At 36.7% G+C, this 20,237-nt stretch overlaps 1 long non-coding RNA gene across 1 annotated transcript; it reads left to right on the top strand.

Moving 5' to 3' along the window:
- The first annotated feature begins 4 nt into the window (after positions 1 to 4).
- On the top strand, positions 5 to 18,948 carry LOC102041144. Its single transcript, XR_265496.1, has 4 exons — positions 5 to 228; positions 1,715 to 1,777; positions 14,904 to 14,981; positions 18,391 to 18,948. It is a non-coding gene; the product is annotated as an uncharacterized LOC102041144 (long non-coding RNA).
- Positions 18,949 to 20,237: the final 1,289 nt, after the last annotated feature.

The raw sequence follows: 20,237 nt of genomic DNA, 5'->3' as shown, positions 1-20,237 counted from the left end.
GAGGGAGAGACTTTCCCCCAGCCACCCCCACCCCTTTTTTCTTTTTTTTTCTCCGAGGCTGCACTTTGGAAGAGGTGCAGTCATTCTTACCCACACCCCCTACCCTCTCTCTCCACTCCCCCAACTATAAATTCCCTTCTGTAGCATGCTGCCCTTTTGTAATCCACATTTGTGTTTCAGATCATGTAGAAAGGACAGAAAGTGAGCAGGGAGCGGGGGCTTTTGTCTGTAAGTATATACAATTCCAATCCACAGAATTTAATTTTTTTTAATTAATCCCCTTTCTCTCTCTCTCCCTCCCTTTCCCCCCTTTCTGCTTTCTTCTCTCTGTGATTCTCTGTTTCTTTTCATTTCTTTTTGATTTCTTTCTGTCCTTAGCCGGACTTTGCTGCAGCTTGGCTTTCCCCTCTCGGTGCACATTTCCAAACAGGCTTTTTAAAGGAAAATGAGAAAACGTGCAGTGTATGTGTCTAACTCTTTGTCTTTGTGCTTTAAGGCTGGATTTCTAGGCAGAGGATTTTTCTGCACACATGCAAGGGGAGATGAGAAGTGATTTTCTAAAATGTTTTCCTTTTTCTGGGTTTTGCACTATGCAAACACCAAAATGCATTTTTGAACCTAATGCACTTGGCTTTGTTAGAATGCGTGCAAGGCTCTAGGACAGGTTTATCATCTCCTTTCTTCTCCCTTGTAAAACGAATCTCCCTCTTCTCCGCCCTGACACTGGATTCCTCTCAGGCTGCTGGGGTTTATTTTTAGAAAGCAGTCATTCTTGCAACAGCCTTCTGCATTTTTGCATGTGCAGCAGTTAAATTTTGGGTGGTTCTGTTGAGAAAAAAAAAAAAAGGCAACAAAACAACAAAGCCGAAACAAACCATGTTTTGCTGAACATGTAGTGACATGCTACTTTTTTCAAACATTTCTGTGTATATTAATGGATATGTGAATTTGCAGTTTTAAATCCAATATGTATGTGTGTTTGTGTAAACATATGACTCATACCTAATTATATTTCATACATACATGCTGTAGGTAAGAAATATGTAATCAGTAGAAGAGAACTTGTAATTTTTGTTTCTATTAAGAAAGCTGATAAAGGAGATATGCTACAAATTCAGTCCATTAAGACCGTGATAATTTAAGGTAAATGAGGTAGGACCTACTCTTCTTTTTTTTCTCTCTCTGTTTAAAATAGGGGGTGTGTGTGGAATAGAGAGAGGGAGAAAACTGGAGGTTATGTAATGCAGTGCCATTTCCAAAAATACCTACTCTCTGGGCTGTTACATTGTGTTATACTTGTTCCTTGATTGCAAAAACCCACACTTAGTAGTATGCCTGGGAACAATGGACCACAAATTACAGTAAACATAGACTGACAGGTTTTTGTCCTCTTGACTGATTTTTACCTGTGTTAAACGTTACGTATAGGACTCTTCAGAAATATACCCAGTGCTAAGAATAGCATAGGGTTCTGCAAGTCCAGGTACCAGGGATTCCTTTGTCCTATATTTAAGCCTACAGACCACTGAAGTGCAGAGATGCATGATATATAAGCATATGTGTGGTTAGAATAATTTGCATGACTTTAATCTTAACCACTGAAGCTTATACTTGGTTCACCCACTGTTATGCTGGCGAAAAAAACCCTCTTAACTATTGCAGTTGTTTGAATTACTTTTTTTTTCATTTTTAATTTTTTTAAAATTGTTTTCAGATTGTTCTCCTTGTGCTACTTGAGAGAAACTGCAATCCCAAGACTTAACAGAACCTAAAAATGGTAAGAATTAGTTGCTTTAGCAGAGTATCAATAATTTTTTGTGTCATTACAAACCTTATTTCCCTCTTCCCAATACTCATTTATAAATAAGACCTTTATATGACATAGTTTTTGAGGCTATGGGGACTTGCTATACAATAACTGATGTACTCTGAAAAGCTCCTTATGTTGGATCTTTTATTTTCTTGCATTTTTTGAATAAAAATCTGAAATCCGTCTCTGTGCAGTAAGGCTTATTTAATTGAAACAAGAAATATTTAAGTTATTGTGAAAAATACACATCATAACACATGTAGCAGTACATGCAGACAAAACAATATCCAGTAATGCCAACACTGACACCTTTCTCCCAAATAGAAGAAATAGGTCATTGCACTTTGTAAGTGAAAAAGATTTAATGTTAGTCTGTCAGGGAAGTACATAAGGTGCAACCTAAATTTTCTTATTAGGTTAACCTTCTGAAGATACACCATTCTTTGTGACACAGATCTGTTCTAGAAAAAAATGTTTAGGCCTCAAACCTGACTGAACTTACAGGCACTTGTTTGGAATGTGTTTAATGAACAACAGCCTCTTTCCTTCAGTTCTAATTGTGTTTCTGTTTTTATTGATTGAAGACCATTTTTTATATTCTGAGATACCACTGCTGACAAGCTCCTGATTTTAAGGATATGCATGTAAAAATGGTATTCTCTGAGAAGGAGTGTCTCAGACTCAGGAGGACAAGGGTGACTGTATTTTTTCAGAAAACATGCTCAAAGTAGGCAGATTTTGTTCAGACAGTTTTTCATCCTATAGCATTCTTAGTTGAGGATGCAGCTATCTCAGGATCATATCTAAATACATGTGCTGGCAAAAAAGTCATACATTTTGGATGCTACAGGATAAAATCATTATCAATGATGTTAATGTTAATTAGTATTGAGCAATGCTTTAAGTAGAATTGCATAGGATGTACATTAGCACAGAATATTTTTCCTCAGTGTGAGGTTCTGAGGGACATACTCTTATGAAGATTGGGCTAATTGCATTAATATTATCCCTGTCTGGTTCTTTGGGGTTGTTTTGATATGGGGGAGGAGTGATGATCAAAGAATTATTAAAATAAGCAAATACGTACTCTGTTATAAAGGCTTTGTTTTTGGCTCCTTGTTTTATATCATTTCTATCTGCAAAAATAAACTTGCAAATTCTGGAGTTTTAGTCTATTCTGGAACCTACTTTCATCAAAGTGCTTTGCTCATCTGTGTATAAGTGAATAGATGGGGGTGGGGAATTAAAAGGGAAATGATTCACTTAAACTGTGAATAGAAATCATGCTAAAATACATGTTGTTCACACACTGTGGAATATTGGATAAGGCAACTGTTTTCCTACCAACACCAAGGTGACAATCAGCCCACATTTTAGATGTTATGCAGGCTGCTCTGTGCAATGTATGCCTATTATGGAACAAAAGATTATTTTAAGTTTAGTTAGGCATAAAATAGCCACTGATTTCTACCAGCAGATGGTTCTATAAATCTAGCAAGGTTCCTGTAGTAGTCAGTTTTATATAGAGCCAGTCTCTGGGCCAGAACATAAAATACAACTTAAAGCTATCCAAATGCAAAAAATAAAATGTTGTTACCCACCTGTCTAGTCCCATTGTTTGCTTTGCAGTGTAACATAAATACAAACCTCATTTAGCTGTTTTTAAAAGTTTCCCTTCTTTTTTTAGATAAAAATTAAAATGTACTATTAGGTTTTACCCCAGCTTGCAAGGATGTTTAAGATGTGATACTTGGCAGAATCTCTTCTCCTACCACCACCCTTTCCCCCCGCTGTGTTTCACTTCTGGCACACTAACACTGAATGTAATTCTAAGTCAGACCAATGACATACTTTCCTTGCAGTAGTGGACACACTTGTCTTTGGCATATTTCTTCTTGTGTTAACTGCAAGTATCTCTCTAACCATTCTAATTTACAGGAAATACTTTTTTGCATATACTTTCTACACACTGAAATACATGACAATGAATATGCTTACTTTGTTTTAATATCACACTATATGCAAAGGCTCTACCCTGCTCTCACTGGTCAGTTAAAATTTAGCTATTGTGTTTCAGAAGACTCAGATAGATGTTAAAAAATGGGGGGAAATGGCCTTCTTATTCCCTTGCCAGTCTGAAAGTTCATTAATTATTTAGCTAAGCTTACAGTAAGATTTGAAATGACTAGAATAAACTTGTTCAGTGAAAACAGATGAGTTCTTGGTTTAACTTCGCTGTCTTGCTCTCTTAGTTTCTTAATTTTCTTTTCTCATAAAATGTCTCTTGAACATTTTAAACAGTGAAAGCAAGTTATTTAACACATTAGTTTTCAATGCTGCTTCTCATTTTCCTGGACTTGGAATTAGAATTACCTGATTAATTAATCATTCTATCTTGCACCTGTTTTGTAATAATATCCTTAATTTTAAGAGGAACAGAAAAGGAGAAGAGTGCACTTTCTATTATTATTATAATTTTAACTCATGGACTTTTTAAGCCATTTTAGACAAGAACATTTGCCATTTGAAGATCTGTCCTTACTTCTGCATAACACATTTCCTTTAAGTGTCTACCTGAAGGAGGAAAGAACCTTTTATATTTATGTACAATGTATAAAATCCTGAGGTGACTTAAGTGGTCTTTTAATTTGAAATGCTAGAACTTCTATATACTACCTTTGTGGCAAGTGCTGAGTGTTATGAAATGCAAACTAAAATTTTACTTAATATTAACTAAAATTTTGGCTAACAAGGGGGGAAACCAGTTCTAACTAAAAAATAATTTTGAAAAAGGAACTAGTTTTAAATTTTTTTCTGCCACTTCCAATCACTGAAAGTGATCTAATAATTTAAATAAAGGAACATGTTAGAGCAGGAGTAAGGAAGTCCTAATTCCAGTTTTCTGTGATCTCAAAGAAGGCTCCTGCCAAAACCAGAAAAGGGTAGGGTTTTGTGTTGTTTGTTTTTGTTATGGTAAATATTAGTTTTTAAATAAAGAAATCAGATCATCATTTTAGACAGTTAGAGAAGTAGTCTGTTTATTTGCTTTCAGAGCACTGAGGTGTGTCCTTTTCTCCTTCTTGTGGATTTAAAGTTAAGTTCTGGGAGCTCACAGTGATGGTGCTTAAAGAATTTAAACTAACAATGTTAATAAATGTGTATATTAGTAAACAGATCCTTAAGAATTTAATTTTTACTTTTCTGAAAGTAAACAGAAGATAGTGTAGAGCCAATCATTCATTTTCTCCTGACTTGCCACAATGAGATGCCATTTCTTACTGGTGGGGAGTCTCTGGGCTGGCTGTTGTACAGTATAGCTGTGTCATCGCAGAGCAAAAAGGCTCTGGAAGTAGGTCACTTGGGCTGAATGCTTCCTGTCCTGCATCCTTGCCTGAACTGCATCACTTCTGAGGTTATTCTGTCATATTTTGTCATTTACATGCCCTGCATTTTATAGTCTTACTTGGAGGAAAAGAGAAATAGGGGATGATGACCTTTATGGGTGAGAATGGTTTGGAGAAAAGCCCTTCTTTTTTAAGTCAGAGGGAAAGAAAAGACAGCCTGCATTTGGTTGAAGAGAAAATCACCATCCCATTTAGTTTTTTGTTTGTGTGGGTTTTTTTCTCCTAGTTTGTAGAGAAATATATAATATCATTTACATTAGGTGAAGATATTTCTGAAGAAAATTTTGTGTTTAAAATTTCATACCAGTTTAACCATCACAAACCTTTTTTCAGGAAGTTACATGCAGGTATCTTTACACGTTCTGTAATTTTCTGTGCCCCTGGGCTGGAACAGCTTTTCATAATTTTAGGATTATTTGTGGAGAATGGAGCCTAGAATTGGTCTGGCAGAGGCAGGCATTATTTGGAAGCTTTTACATGCTCTCAGGAAAATTTTAAAAAAAGGCAAAAAAAAAAAAAGCCAAGTAATGAAATGAGACATTATGCTCAGCCTATTACTCGATACACATTGGACAAAAGCAGCTCTTGGTCTGGCATGAGAAAACTCATACCTGGTTGATTATTCCCAAGCCTGGTGCTGGAACTGGAATTGGAGTCTCCTTTATGGTAAGTCAGAGCCACACAGAACCTGCAGGACTGTCAGACCCCCTTCTGTTCATGTATAGCATGGCCAGAATTTGGTCAAGAGAAGTAATTGTGAGGGATGGAAGCTAAATAGTTTTGGCCATCTGAACACGTATATTGTGCTTTTTTATTATGCTTATATAGTGTGCATGTTATACATTGTGTGTAGTTTGCACAGTGCTGCTTGATTACTGAAAACTCAGGGAGAATTAATGCTTTTCCAGCTTTCAAGGTTTATAAGCAGAAATACAAACCAGTTTTTGCAATACTTCTGTCAAGCCACCTGTTCAGCTGAGCAGAAAACAAACCTTTACTTGATTATGGGTAGAAAAGCAGAGTTTTTAAAAAAAGTAATTTTTGCACGAAGCTATAGATACTGTGGATATTTCAGTGGTAGAGCTCATATGCACATGAAAAGACAAAAGCTTTTTATATACTTGTTTCCACTCAGTCAGAAACATGCTCTGGATGCTAAAATTTTGCTATTCTGCCCCAGCATACTCTATCTGAACCAAACTGTGTTGACACATGGAATGGGAGGTTTATGTAATACTAAGTCCAGGAAAAATCTTCACTATCTTTTTTCTCAAAGGCTGAAATTTTGGAAAATCAGAAATAAGGATATACATCTAGTAACACTACAGATATAACATTTTCTTTAAGGCTTGGGATCTAATGCCATCACTAACAATATTTTTACTTTTTTTCTGACTTTGCTATACTACTGCTTCATAACTGAATTCTGATCCTTGTATATGCTGAAGAGATGGGCAAAGGAGGACACTTAATAGTTCTAGAACAACTTTATAAACATAATTCAGCTGGCATCACTGACAGGGACAGGATATTTTAATAAAAATAGTTTTATCTGTTTGTATTTTGGTTTTATTTCAAATATTTATTCACCTCATTAAACCATATTAATTGAGGGCACAATCTTCAAAGGTGAAAAAATATTATTTCCAAATGTTTAATGTAGAATGATGGTATGAATTGCTGTTTGAGTGTTACATGCAATTCTGTTTGGCCTTCTGGTCTGGCAAATTCATAGTAGCAGTGCTGAATGAATCCTTGTGTACCTGTTGCTGGGAGGATTCCTGATGTTTCCTTCTGTAAATACTGCATTAAAATAAACAAACAAACAAGTAAAAACAACCCACCCTCAGAATAAATAGGATTTTCTTATCCTGCAGGAAGAAGTGTCTCTGGAATAATTTTGTAAACAGCAACCAGATTATCTCTACTGGCTTGGCATACTTAGGTGGGAGCAAGTTAAAAAAAAGTTCTAAGAAATCTGTGCGTCCTCGCTGGAGATGGTAAAAGCCTTGGCTTAATATACACATTATCAGAAAGAACCCCTGGCCTCTTCCAGCACTGGTGTTTAGAAGGCACACTTTGACACCTCATAGCTACCTTAGAAAGGTCAGGTTAGAGAGGAACAAATCTTCTTCTTTGCTTTAAAATGACTGTGAGTCTGTGATAAATCTCCATCACAAAAGAGCATGAGTTTACACAGCTCCTTAGATGAGCCCCAGAACCCACAGATTTTTTATTACTTTCAGCCTCCAGAACATCCATTATACATTTTGTGCTTTTGTGTCTGGAGTAGCACTCAGCTGCATTACTATCTGCCCAGTAGAGGCTGGTAATAGGGAGGCTTCAGGTAAATGTACTGCAGTGCTTTCAAGCACTTGTTAACAATCAGCTGCCCTCATTACATCTCTTTTAATGAGGTAAGCAAGGACTGGCTCTACAAGGTGGTTCTCTCTCCCATTTCCAAGAGCATGGCTTGGGCTTTTCAATACTTGCCTGCAAAACGCTGCTTGGGCAAGGGGCTGGCACCTCCTGAGCGGAAAGAAGGGCTCTGCACTTGGGGAGCTGCATCCCTGGCTGGATTTCTGCTGGTATTTTTGGTATGTGGGAGAAAAGCTGTTGTAGTCCAAAGCAGTCGCTTGAGCCTTCGGTAAGTTACAGCATTCAGGCCATTATTTAGAAAACATATAGGAAATTTTGAGAAATAAACACTTATTTTGGGAGACTGCTTGGTGTATACATTTTGTGCACCCCAAGAGTGGAGGGCCAGGTCTGGGAGGGCACACAGGAAAGGTATTATTCTGGTCTATCTCTGTTCCTATTCTTAACAGTTCTCTACTGGCCACTGTTCTTGCTGGATTTTCCCTTAAGATCAAAACTTGATAAAATGAGGACATTGGACTAAATAGACTCTTTGGTCAGCCTCTGACCATGCTCCTTTTCTTCCTCCTCTGTAGCTCAAGTAATTTGTCCATGTTATGTATGAAACTACTGAAATACTACTATGCATCCTTTGGTTCAGAATCTTTGTTGCCAATTTTTGTTGTGTATCCACCTCAGTTTGTAACATAAGACTTGCTTATGCATCTTGTTCTGCAGTTACCATTAAATGTAGGTGCAAATAGTTACTAACGAAGCTCTACCTTATTGCACTTGAAGAGCAAATTACAAACTCCTCTGTAATTAACTGAGAGCTAAAGCATTATTTAAATTCTCAGCCTTATTGTTGTTGTTTTTCTGTCTGTTGCATGTTAAGTAAAACAAAAAAAATACTGTGGTACAGAGGCAAACAAAATAAATATGTGGGGTTGTACTGGGTTCTGAGTTAGGTTTTCTGGATGGCTGATTTGCTTGTTTTGATTTCTCTGATGTTTGCAGTTTTGGAGAACACAGTCAGAAATTTACTGGAGGAACAAAGTAATTTGCAGCCATTTTATTACTTGATGGAACTTTCCACATAATATGCATTTGTTTTTTATTTTTTCTGAAATAAATGTATTCTTTCTCTTTCAAGGAGTGCAATACGCTGGTAATAGTTTACTCTTAGTAAAATTCATTAATTCAGTAAGAAGTTGGAGGAGCATTTATGACTGTGTTCACTTATTACTTATTACTGCTTAATTTTTTTTCTCTTAGTCTTTGTATGCATGATAAATATTAACAATATTTTGCAATGATTTTTGCGTATTAATGAAGTAAAAAAGCAGCATGACACTTGCAGCACACAAGTAGGATTGATCCTTACTGGTGCAGAAAAGTGAAAATTTATTCCTAAAAATTGCATCACATTCAGGTGGTGTGGAGTGGAAAGTTAGAAAGTGTTTTCTAGAACTAACCTCATTCAATCACCTATGTTAGAATACAGCTAAAGTTTCTGTAGAGGGGTTCTTACTGGATAAAGAAGTGTGCAGAAATCTTATTTGTAAAGACACGTATAAAACATGCAGCCGGTATATGGATGAGGACAGGAATGAGTCCCTTGAAGAAGCTGATGCAGATAAGCCAGGGTAGGAGACTGCATAGGAGCAGATTCTTCAGTGTAATCTCAAGAATAGATGCTTTAAGAACAACAAAGAAAACAACAGATGACAAGAGGTTTATAGGAGAAGCTTTTCAAGGTCACTTCCTTATGCTGAGTAGGGAAGGAGCAAATGACATCCTATTCTGTGAAATTTTCAGAAATTGCAGAAGAGATGCAAAAGGACTACAAAAATCACCAAATACCTAATAAATAAACTTTGTAATTCATTTGCAGTGTGGAGAGGGGGATGCAAGGAAAAGCATACTTGTCTCATTTAGGCCTTTTCATCTCTATGTGGTTGTGACTTTGAGTCATCAGATGGGGAGGAATAAAAAGCAGCAGTAATATCTTCCCCATGAAAAGGCAAAGACATCAAAAGATGCTGATGCAGAGAAGTCAAAGGCAAATTCAGGTGTACAGCTGTCTTGCCATGTTCTGCTGATATATACTGTCAAGTATTAATTATCATTGCAATGGCAGATAAAGTCTCACAAAGGTGTGCCACTTGGAGCAATCCCAGCTGCAGAGTCATGATGTAACTCTTCATCAGTTCTCTCAAACCATTTATCAAACCTTTACTTTGTGGAACTAACCAAGTGAAAGAAATGTAAATTATTGGTTTTCCCCACTGTTTTTTTTGGTTTTTTTTGTTTTTTTTTTTTTATGATCTTGGCACTGATGTGAAAACCAGGGATGACAAAAAACCTGCTGCCCTGACAGCATGAAGTCAGGTTATTTGGGATGACTGTCGCTGCACCTCAGGCAGAGGCTCAGACTCGTGATGCAGAGACACTCAAAAATGCAAACAAGTTCACAAACTTGTTAAGCCTCACATCTGCTAAATCACACATTCACAGCATTTTAAAATTATTAAGCTAAGGTAATGAAGTTGCACTTTAACTTGGGCAAGTTTGGTTTCTGCTGTTTCTGCAGGGAAATCTTCCTCAGTAAGCCTGTTACAGAATCAGGCTATCACAACAGCAGCCTCCCATTCCATCATGAGTACAGCTTCTTAAATATAACAAAGGCTCATCAAAACTTCAAGGACTCACTGAAATAAGGAGTAATGATGAGTACACTTGATGTAGCTTTGTCCTTGCCCTCTCCAGAAGATCTAGAAAATAAAAGCTGTGACTGATAGAATACTTCTATCCAACTAAACTCTCAAAAAGCAGCAACCATTCAACTGACAGTTGCTGTATTTATTAAATCTTGTATGCTAAGTTAGGAACACAGTGGATATTTGTATTTTGTACTTTAATAATGTTCCCCTCATAGTCTTAAAAATAAATTGCTGAGGATGGGAGCATTAGTTTATCCCTTGCACTGAAGCAAAGGCTTTGATCCTAGCACAAGCTTTCCCTCCAGTTTGGTTTAAAAAGAATTAGTGAGGTTTTCATTCACAAAATTATTTATTTAGTGTTCGAGCAGTGGTGCAGTAAGATTGTTTATGTATTTGGATTGTGCTTGTTGGATGTTGGTTAGAAAGAAAATGTTTTACTGCAGTGGGAGGCATTTGGGGGAATTGAAAAGTACATGGTAGGATGTGCTGTGAAACGTACATCTACAGCTCAAACTAGCTGGCAACTAAGAAATTTTAAAGAAATGTGGGTACAGAAATGAGAAGCAGTGTTCCTCTTTGCTTATACAGCCCACTCTCAGGAGGAGAGTGGCCTCTCTCCCTTCCTCTGTTGTGGATTAGGGACAGAGGGCACTCAGTCCTCACAGCTGCACACTGCTGCAGAGAGAACGTGCACACCTCTTTCTGTCCTTCTTTTTCCCACACACCTCTTATCATTCTACTCCCATGTTCCTCCGCATGTGGCCATCTGTGTCTGCTATTACACTGCTAATCCATATAGTAAATATTTATCTTATATTGTTTTTCCCTTTCCTAGGCAGAATTATTGGACATGGTCACCTTTTATTTGGAATTAGGATCTACAGCACTTGTCATCATTTCCTTTTTGTTTTCACTTCCCCCTGCCTCAAAATTGGTTTGTAAGACAAAGAGGTTACCTGAAGCTTCTCTAAAAGGTGGCTGCTGATTTCCTCAGAGCAGTTGCTCTTCAATAAACTTTTAGTTAAGAAATCAAGAGCGCAGTTGAATACCATTCTATGTCCTGAATAAGACTTGATTGCAAGAATTCAGTTGTGGTTCACATGGGGGAAAAAAGGAAAAAAAATCTTAGAAAAAAAATTACAAGGATTTTCTCAATTGTTTCTTAACTATAAAAACCTTGGGAATGCTTAACAGGGGTATACTCATTTTAGTAAGTTTAGCATGCCATAAATCTGGGGGGGTTTTGCTGTTGATGGATTTATGTGAATGTTTGAAAGATGCTCTTAGTGAATAGGAATGAAGAGTGGATACCAAATCAATTTTAGTATTTTGATGTGACTATTAGAGTATGTTAAGTTCAGCTCTGTTAAAATTGTTTTATATATCTGTTTTAAGGCTTGGCAAAAGACTATACTCCTCTACCACTCTTCTTTAAGAAAGCATGGCTTAAAATGGAAAAAAATCCAGGAATTAGAATTTTGAAATGTCAGTAAAACAGAGCAAGAGCAAAAGAGTTTCTCAGTCTGTTGGACAAAGGACTAAAGTAGACTCTGCTGGTTTTTAATCCTCCTGGTTTGAAAAAGCCCAAGTTGAAACAACCCAAAAAACTATCAGTACTTCTGGAATCAGAGAGATCTGGTAAACAGACTAGGCATTTATTTGCCTCCACTTTTGCTCTTCTGTAATATTAAATTGCATTATTTGTATCTTTTCAGGAGACTGGAGGCTACAAAATTGAAAACATAGACAACCCATAATTCCCAGTTTTCAAGTTGGCCTCAATGTTTAAGGCAGAGCTGCATGTTGTTGTGCCTCAGGTAGCTCTTCCCACATCCGATGGTTCATGGATGAAGCTTCCTGGCTTTACTGTCTGGCTAATGAGGATCAAACAGTGAGGCTATCAGTGTGAGTCAGCATTATGCAGACTTGCAGAAACTGTACTTTTCAATCCACCCCTAAAGCTCAGTAATTCCGTTCCGAGTCCTGATACTTTGGTTATTTAAGCCAAGCCTGCACTTGCATAACAGTCACACAGGAAGTACTAAGAAATGAAAATTCGGTGTGTTTCAATGGAACCATTTATTTAGCAGTGTTTGCTTCATGCTAACAGCTGGAATGTTGTAACCCTTACATCCCACTCTGTAATGGAGCATTGCTTTCCTCTCTCATAGCTCATCTTGCAACATTTATATCAGTACTTTCGAGCTGCTGTAACTGAATTAATGTTCTATGTGTTTTTCTAATACTCCAGTTACCAGTATATTTGAACTTCTAAGTAGCTTCTGCATTTATAAAGCACAGCAAGATGTCATGGTTTGTTTTATATCTTTTTTTCTTTTTCTCCTTCTGGTGAATTACAGCAAATGTAAAGTGGACTTCTCTACACCAGCATCTTTTTTTCCATTCCAGAATCTTCCTCCACTTGGCCAGATTCCAAGCCATGATTCTCCAGCCTATCAGCATTGCTCCCAAGGCAGATACCTAAAATCCTTTGTCCATTCAGGGCTCTGGTACAGTCACAGCAGAACAGTAACTTTATGTGAAATAGGTCCATGCAATTATTATCTACCAATATGGGCCACAGTATTTGTTTTTGAAGAAGAAAAAAGGTTATTATTGATTTTTTTTTTTAACAGATAATTACTATGAAAGATCATTTGGGGCCTATGGTGGGTATTCTGCAGGTGATGGTAGGTTTTGGGGTTTGTTTTTTTAAACCCTGAGCATAGTTGTGAGCTCATCTTACACTTTACAGCTTTTCCCTCCTGCCTCATTCCCAAAATCCACCCACAAACTGCAATTCCTCCAAGTTTTTATGAATTTAATTTGAGGAATCCTCTCTTTTTCATCTAACTTCTGGTGCTTATTTTATTCCTATTAGGTTTCTAATAGGGATAACACAGCCCATAGTCTAACCTAAATACATCTCAGACTCCATGGAAAATATACAAGTTTGTATTCATGATAATGACTAATTCAGCATTCTGATGCTTATGTGATCCTCCCATATACATTTTGTATACTTTGCTGGTGTGAACAGCATGTCCTGCGGTAGAGCTGAACTCCTACTGCTATTTCCCACCACAGAAAGTATGACTACACAATAAAATCAAGACATAATTGCAGAATGAATAACAAGTGATTATAAATAGTGACAGAAAAGCTCAGAGGTTACTTGGTATCTTTCATATAAGTGTTCAAATATTCAGAGTGAGCATTAACTGAATTCACAGAGTGCCCTATGCTACACATTGGTTATTTTATGTCAAATACACCCAGAGAGCTGAACTGACTTGTCTGAGACCTCAGATATGAAAAAAACTTTGCTTTAATCCATAGAAAGTACTGTTTGTACTGCAGAAAAACACAGGAGAATGCACAAAGCAGGCACTGCCTTGAGCTCTGTGTTTTAAATTTCTCTTCTCTGTTTTTGTCCTCTACATTATAGAAGAATTCAGTATTTTCTATTGGGAAGAGGATTTAAATACTCTTCCAATATTTTCTACAGGATAGAATTAGTCCAGTTGTGACAGCTAATAAGTCAACATGCACCACCCCAGAAATGAAAACTTTTCTCATGTTTCAATATATGCACAGGAGCAAGAGAATGGGTAAAACAGGCCCAGCATTTACTTAACTGACTGTGAAAGTTTTGATTTCCAAAGTGCAAACAAATCTGAATGGCGTAGTTTATAGTGGCTAGCTCAAAACAGTGACAGTTTGACATCCTGGCATCATGCAGAAAGAGTTCAATTCACCCAACTCCAAGAGCCCAGGAGAAAAATCCAGCGAGAAAATAAATTTAAGAATTTCAGCATTGTATGTAACTTGTACCTGACCACTTTGGTGTTTCTGAGACTGAGATTAAGAGATATTCTGATCTTCATCTTGAGCCTGAGAGGTATCATCATGATATTTATTCACTTTAACCTCTACTGTAGTCAGTGCCCAGCTTTGGATCTTACCCATTTTACACTGAAAAATTTTCCTGTGGACATTGTAGGACAGCACCTTAACTGTTGAATCCTGCTGCCAGCTACTTTATTGTATGTGTTTTATAATGTGTTGGAATTTCTTTAATGTGGAAAATCCAGGGAGCTAACAGGGGGTTCTAATTGTTTCAATGATCTTACAAAGGTATGCATTCTAGTTCACCAGTCATTGTGAAAGGACACCAAAGGTGTGGTGCTCTTGCCACCTACAGTCATCAGCAAAGATAATGAACTTCGTTAAGCAGCCCTTTGCCAGTGACCTGTGGCAAAATGGAATGGACAGATTTTCTTACAATATCCTCAGAAAGTTCATTAGTACAGACATGTTCTATAAAGAATTTATTAGAGATATTTAAAAAAATACATCCTATACTCTTTAAATTAATTTTTTTAAAGTATCTGTTGAATGCAGGCAAACATAAAATAAAATAGTTGGAATGCTCTAGAGACAGATGTTTTCATGGGTACAAAATATATGTACTAAACATTAAACACCCTGGGCCAAGCTCTACTGACATTAGACTTGTTTTAGTGACGTGGAATGTCACATGGACACCACTGCATTTAATGACTCTCTCTTTTTAGTAAGATCTTGTATGTATTTATGTCATTGCAGGTTTATCAGCCAGGTTCAATGATATGGATAAGCCAGAAGATCTTTCCAACCAGCTGTGGGGATGGGGGATTTCCAAAGGTAAAGTTATTTGTATATATGTAGTATATATTATTGTACATATATATTATTACATATATATTATTGTATATCTGTAATTTTTTTCATATAAGAAATAGTTTGCTAAGATGAAAGTTTTTGAGAAAAAAAAGTTAAAATTGAAAGTTCAATGGATTTTATTTTACAACCACTTCAAGAAAGTAGCCAGCACTCCTGATTTGATCACGAGTCTCATGTTGCTCTGTTTTTCTTAAAGCCTTGGCTCCTTCCACCATGCAGTTAACTGAAGAGCTCAGTTTTCATTTTATAATTATGTTTTTAGCCTTCAGGCTTGCAGAAAACATGGACTCTTGTTGGCTGCACACCAGAAGGAAAACATACTAATTTTCAAAGGCTCGTATTTCTTAAGCCTGTCTCTTGATTTTACAAGCTTGACATCTGAGTTTTGAATGCTTAATTTTGGCAATGCTTTCCTAGCAATGCAGATGAAAAAGTCAATGATAATGCAGCAGGAGGAACCGGGTGGTGTTGCTTATCTTTTATTAAGTATCTTGCTTGTGGCTTAGCTGGCTTGAGTTACAAGCATACAAAGCCTGGCAATTTTCATCTGAGTTTGACAAGTACCACATACAAAGGCAGGAGATATGGCTCATCAGACAGCATTAATAAGATTTTATTCTGTTACCATTACTGGTTTAAAAATGTGAAACTGGACATGAAATTTCAGTAGTGAAAGATAAAGATTATGCAGAATCACAGGATGTACATGTTTTATTTTCATATTCCCTTTCAATTACTGGCACAAGCAGGTAAGTAAAGAAGAGAACACATGGAAAATTGTTTTGTTTAAGTTTCAGTTAATAACTAGGCTTGTGCTCATTGTTAACAAAACTCTGCTATTGTTCCATATGGATAACACTGTATTTTCCTCTACTCTTTTTCCTCTACAAGGGAACTTCTAAAGTTTATAGGTGGGGTATTTGCAGCCTCATGTGCCAGCCTGCCAGCCTTTAAACTAGCATAAACGGCAGTACTGTGATTCTCAGCATTCACAGTATTCCAAAAGTTCAGCTGAGAAGGCTGGTAGCAGTGCCAGAGCCTGATTAATGTGCTCTGTAGGGTCAATCTTACATCAAATGAATTTGGTAATTTTATGAATCAGCTGTGTGTTAAGTAGATGATTTTTATTCAAAATGTTAAGTTAGAAGCTTTCAGTAAGCTGTCATTCATCATTAAACAAAGTTTCTCCTAAAGCACAGGAATGAAACTGTGCACTATGTGCAGCATAGCAACAATGCTGCATTATATCGGATTTATGAATAGCTGTGGGTTTATGCTGTACATAGTTTAAAATAAAATGTTCTCAGAAAGGATAACGGTTTCTCAACTAGCCAAAACATATTATAAATCTTTTTCCCTTTTAAAGTTACTGGATTCCTGCTTTTAAAATACAGTTTTTTTCCTAGCCTTTATGTAATTCTTCAGAAGATATTTGGCATGTGCTAGTACAACAACCAGTTTTTAGAACTAGCTCCAAATTTTATTTCACAATTGACATTCAAAAGCAATTTCAATATTAATTGCACATAGTCCAGCTTCCAGCAGAGAACTATCTTTAACAGAAACTGTGCATCTTTGGAAATTTTTTCATTTGTACTATAAAATTAATTAGGATAAATTGGTGAAAAAAACTACAGAAAGTTTTCAGTTGTCCAGATGAGCACTTTTGTCTACTCAATGCTAAATAGCTTGAACTTCTGAAAGTATAAAGTAAAATACATAGATTTTTTATAACTATTATTTGAGATAAAAGTGGGGTGGTTTTGTTTTTTTTTTTAATTTTATTTTCATGCAACAAACAAATATAAAAGGCTTCAGTTCTTAATGACAGTTTATTTCCAGATGTAGAGGGGTCACATGAGACTTTATATCTCATGATTGTATGGCAGGATTTCAGGACTGAGATTGTTTTCACAGCTGAAAAGGAACTGCCCGACACAATGCTTTTGGAAATTTGCCCAGACCTTTGGTCTGTGTGGTGTGCCTGTTTGCATGTGTAAGTTTCTAGTTTTCCCTTTGTATCCTGTAATGATACACAAGTAGCAAATTTAGTAAAACAAAAATAAGTAAAAATATTATCATGAGGATAGAATTTTCTAGAGTACTTTGAGGAAACATGTTTGTGCAGTCACTAAAATATAAATGTTATTTTCTCATTTTGAAATTCTTGCAAAATACCCATATTGGCTCTAGCAAATATACGTTACAACTCCTTACCCTTCTGCATATGTACTGACCAAATTCTTCTCCTTTCCTCCATTTCTTGATGCCCCAAAGGAACAGGTCACCAGCTATTTCCAGGAAGGGATTTTGCTCTGTACTCAGCCTGAAAACTGCTCCTGTGTGCAGTGCAGAACCCCATGGGGAGTTCATCTACCTAAAAAGCAGAATTTATCCTGTACACTGTGATAAAGACAGAGGGAGACCCATGGGATGGCTTCATTCCCAGCGCAAGTAAATTCCCAGCAAGTATGAACATCCCAGTGAAGATTCTGGGTTTGAAGAAAGGAAAATTGCTGAAAATTGCACTTTATTGATGATTGAGAAACTGCCATGTGTTTAATTCCTAGTTCAGAAATTCACATCAGAAAAAAAAATGAACTTGGAGAAGATAACTTTAATTTCTCAAGCAAAGAGAGGTATTGAGCTTATGTGACAAACACATCCTAAACAATATGAGCAGTAAAACACCTTTACAATTCTTACCACTTAAACACAAAAACCACAGATTTTCTTTTTCCTTATCTTAAGCTAAACAAATTATTTTTGTTTCAGATCCCATAGTGACATTTAATCATGTTCTTAGCCTTTAGGCTTCATTCTAAGGCCTAAAAATTAAACATATATTTAAATGCTGTTTAAAAACTTTACTGAATAGGCACTATTAAAATGTGTGGTTAACAAAGATCTGAGGCAGCTGGCTCATATGGCACGCCACTTCCTTACCTGCTCAGAACAAGAAAACACTGCAGTGTTTTTAGTGTGGTCTTTTTGGTGGATTAATATAGAGAAGTGACTTAGTAGTGTATGTTGGTTGCTTAATTAGTAAAGTTTTTTAAAAATGAGAGGTCTAACCTGGAAAAAGTTCTCATAATGTTAAGATGATATTTCATAAATAAAATGCACTTTCATGTTGGATCTTCTGCATTTTTTGCTGCTGGGACACATTTGTTCATGCCCACGTGAAATGTTTTTCTCAGATGCTGGAACTTAGTGGTTTTCAAACAACCCTTTGTTCTCTGTGGCATCAGGTGTTTCAGTCATGTTTAGTAGATGAACCAAAGCTAGGGAACTATGGAAACTTTAGGATGAAAGAAGGGAGCACCGCACCAGACAAAGCACAGCTAATACCACTTTTTCTTCTCCACAGGGAAATCTCCCCATCTCGAAGGAAGTGAATCGCAAGAAAAGTGAGGCGGAGGGGGCGCGCCTGGCTCCAGCAAGTGGCTATGGACAACATTTCACCAAAATCAATTACCTCTACTCTTTTTAAACATAATTTCTCCATTCGTATTGCATATGATGTATGGGTTTGATGAGGTCATGGTGTCATATATTGGAAATTGTTTCTGTGTAAATCATCAAGTGTAAGAAGAAACTATGGGACTCTGAGCCTTGCTTTAGGGAATAACAGTGGACAAACGTGTACCATAAAAACTAGTTTTTAACATTCTAACTCAAGCGAAAGCTCTCAGAATTTCACACTGTGAATCCATGTTTACAAACATTACAGGTGGGCCCTCAGGCCTGGTTCTACCACAGCAATGTCTTTCACTACTCAAACTCCACAGCTCACACACAACCGGTAAACCACTCTCTCCATTTCCACCAACCCAAACTGCTTCTTGCAGAGGCTGAGAGTCCCCCTTTTTTTTCATTTAGATGTAACAAGCCTAGTAGTTTATTTTCATCGATTGTCTGTATATCTCTATATTTTATCCATGTACTCTTTTGATGTATAGAAGTAGTATGAAACTCATGGTTTCCTTGTGGTAAGTGATCGTGATGCTGCCACGGGATTTGAGACACTGATGAATGGTGCTATTTTGGACTTTAAATATGCTCCTTGGCAAGGTAGCTCTGATGGAGTTATTTTTTATTTCCATGTTCTGAGAGGGTGTTGGTACTTTGTTTTTCTGAATGTTGTTCTTTAGACTGGACTGACTTGTTTACTTGTGTCTTCAGTGTGGCTTTCTTATTCAGTGCTGTAGGTGAGTAACTACTTATAGTGTACAAGTGAGGAACTGATTCCCTATCAGTGTCCACTCACAAACATGCAGTTATAGTGGGAGCAATCACAAAACTGTAATTTTCGTAAAATCTCCCTTCTGACTCCTATCCACCTTATGGAGAAAGATGAGCAATAATTTTCCACCAACTTCTCAAAATCTCTTGATTTTTGTCTTTTTTTCTTACAAGCCTTTTTTAAAGAAGGGACAAGTTTTAATGTCCTCTTCAAATCCATAAACTAGGGGATATAGTAAGAAAAATACAGCAATGTCAACATTTGGAATTTACATTTTTGTTCTTGCTCCCAAACTACTATAAATATAAAATAACACAAACCACAAAACTAAGCAGTATCATCTACTCATGGAGTGTTGTTGTGTTAGACACAGTCTGAAAGCCCACCTTAATTTTTTATATGATTCTGTCTTTTAGCTATTCCTTTTACAGGGCAGGCCTTGTTCTGAACTGTCTTAGCTTCTGACTGTTAAATACCAATGCATGCACTGCACTTCTAGATTTCTTTCTTTTCCCTACCTTCTGTATCCCTTTCCTTGTACACTCACTTTATTTTCCAATTGAATAGATACGTCTGCTGTGCTGTATATAGAGCAAGAAGTAATATTCAGCAGTTGTGGCATTTATGTATAGTTGCAGTTGTGTACTGCTGAAAATGCAGGCTTTTGTAACAATGTGATCTTTAATAATGCAAGTACCCAATGTATTTTAGCTATTTTAGTAGGATTTGTTCAATAAATATGCAAGCTCTAAGGGTAGCTGTGATGTGTCTCTTTCCTTATTACAATAAGGACAGGGTTCCCGTTACCAGTTGTTTTCACCTGTTCTTTTCCTGAATCCTGAGGTTTGTTTCAGGAATATCTGGTGAAGTAAAAGGTAATTCCTTTTGCTGCTTGCTGAACAATAGCTATCAAGATAACTTAAATGCCAGACCTGGATCTGGGAAATGATAGCTCGCTGGACAATGGCAGT

Source organism: Geospiza fortis, unplaced genomic scaffold, assembly GCF_000277835.1.
Source record: "Geospiza fortis unplaced genomic scaffold, GeoFor_1.0 scaffold433, whole genome shotgun sequence".
In the NCBI taxonomy this organism is placed as follows: Eukaryota; Metazoa; Chordata; class Aves; order Passeriformes; family Thraupidae; genus Geospiza; species Geospiza fortis.
This window is presented reverse-complemented; position numbering and strand designations above follow the sequence as displayed.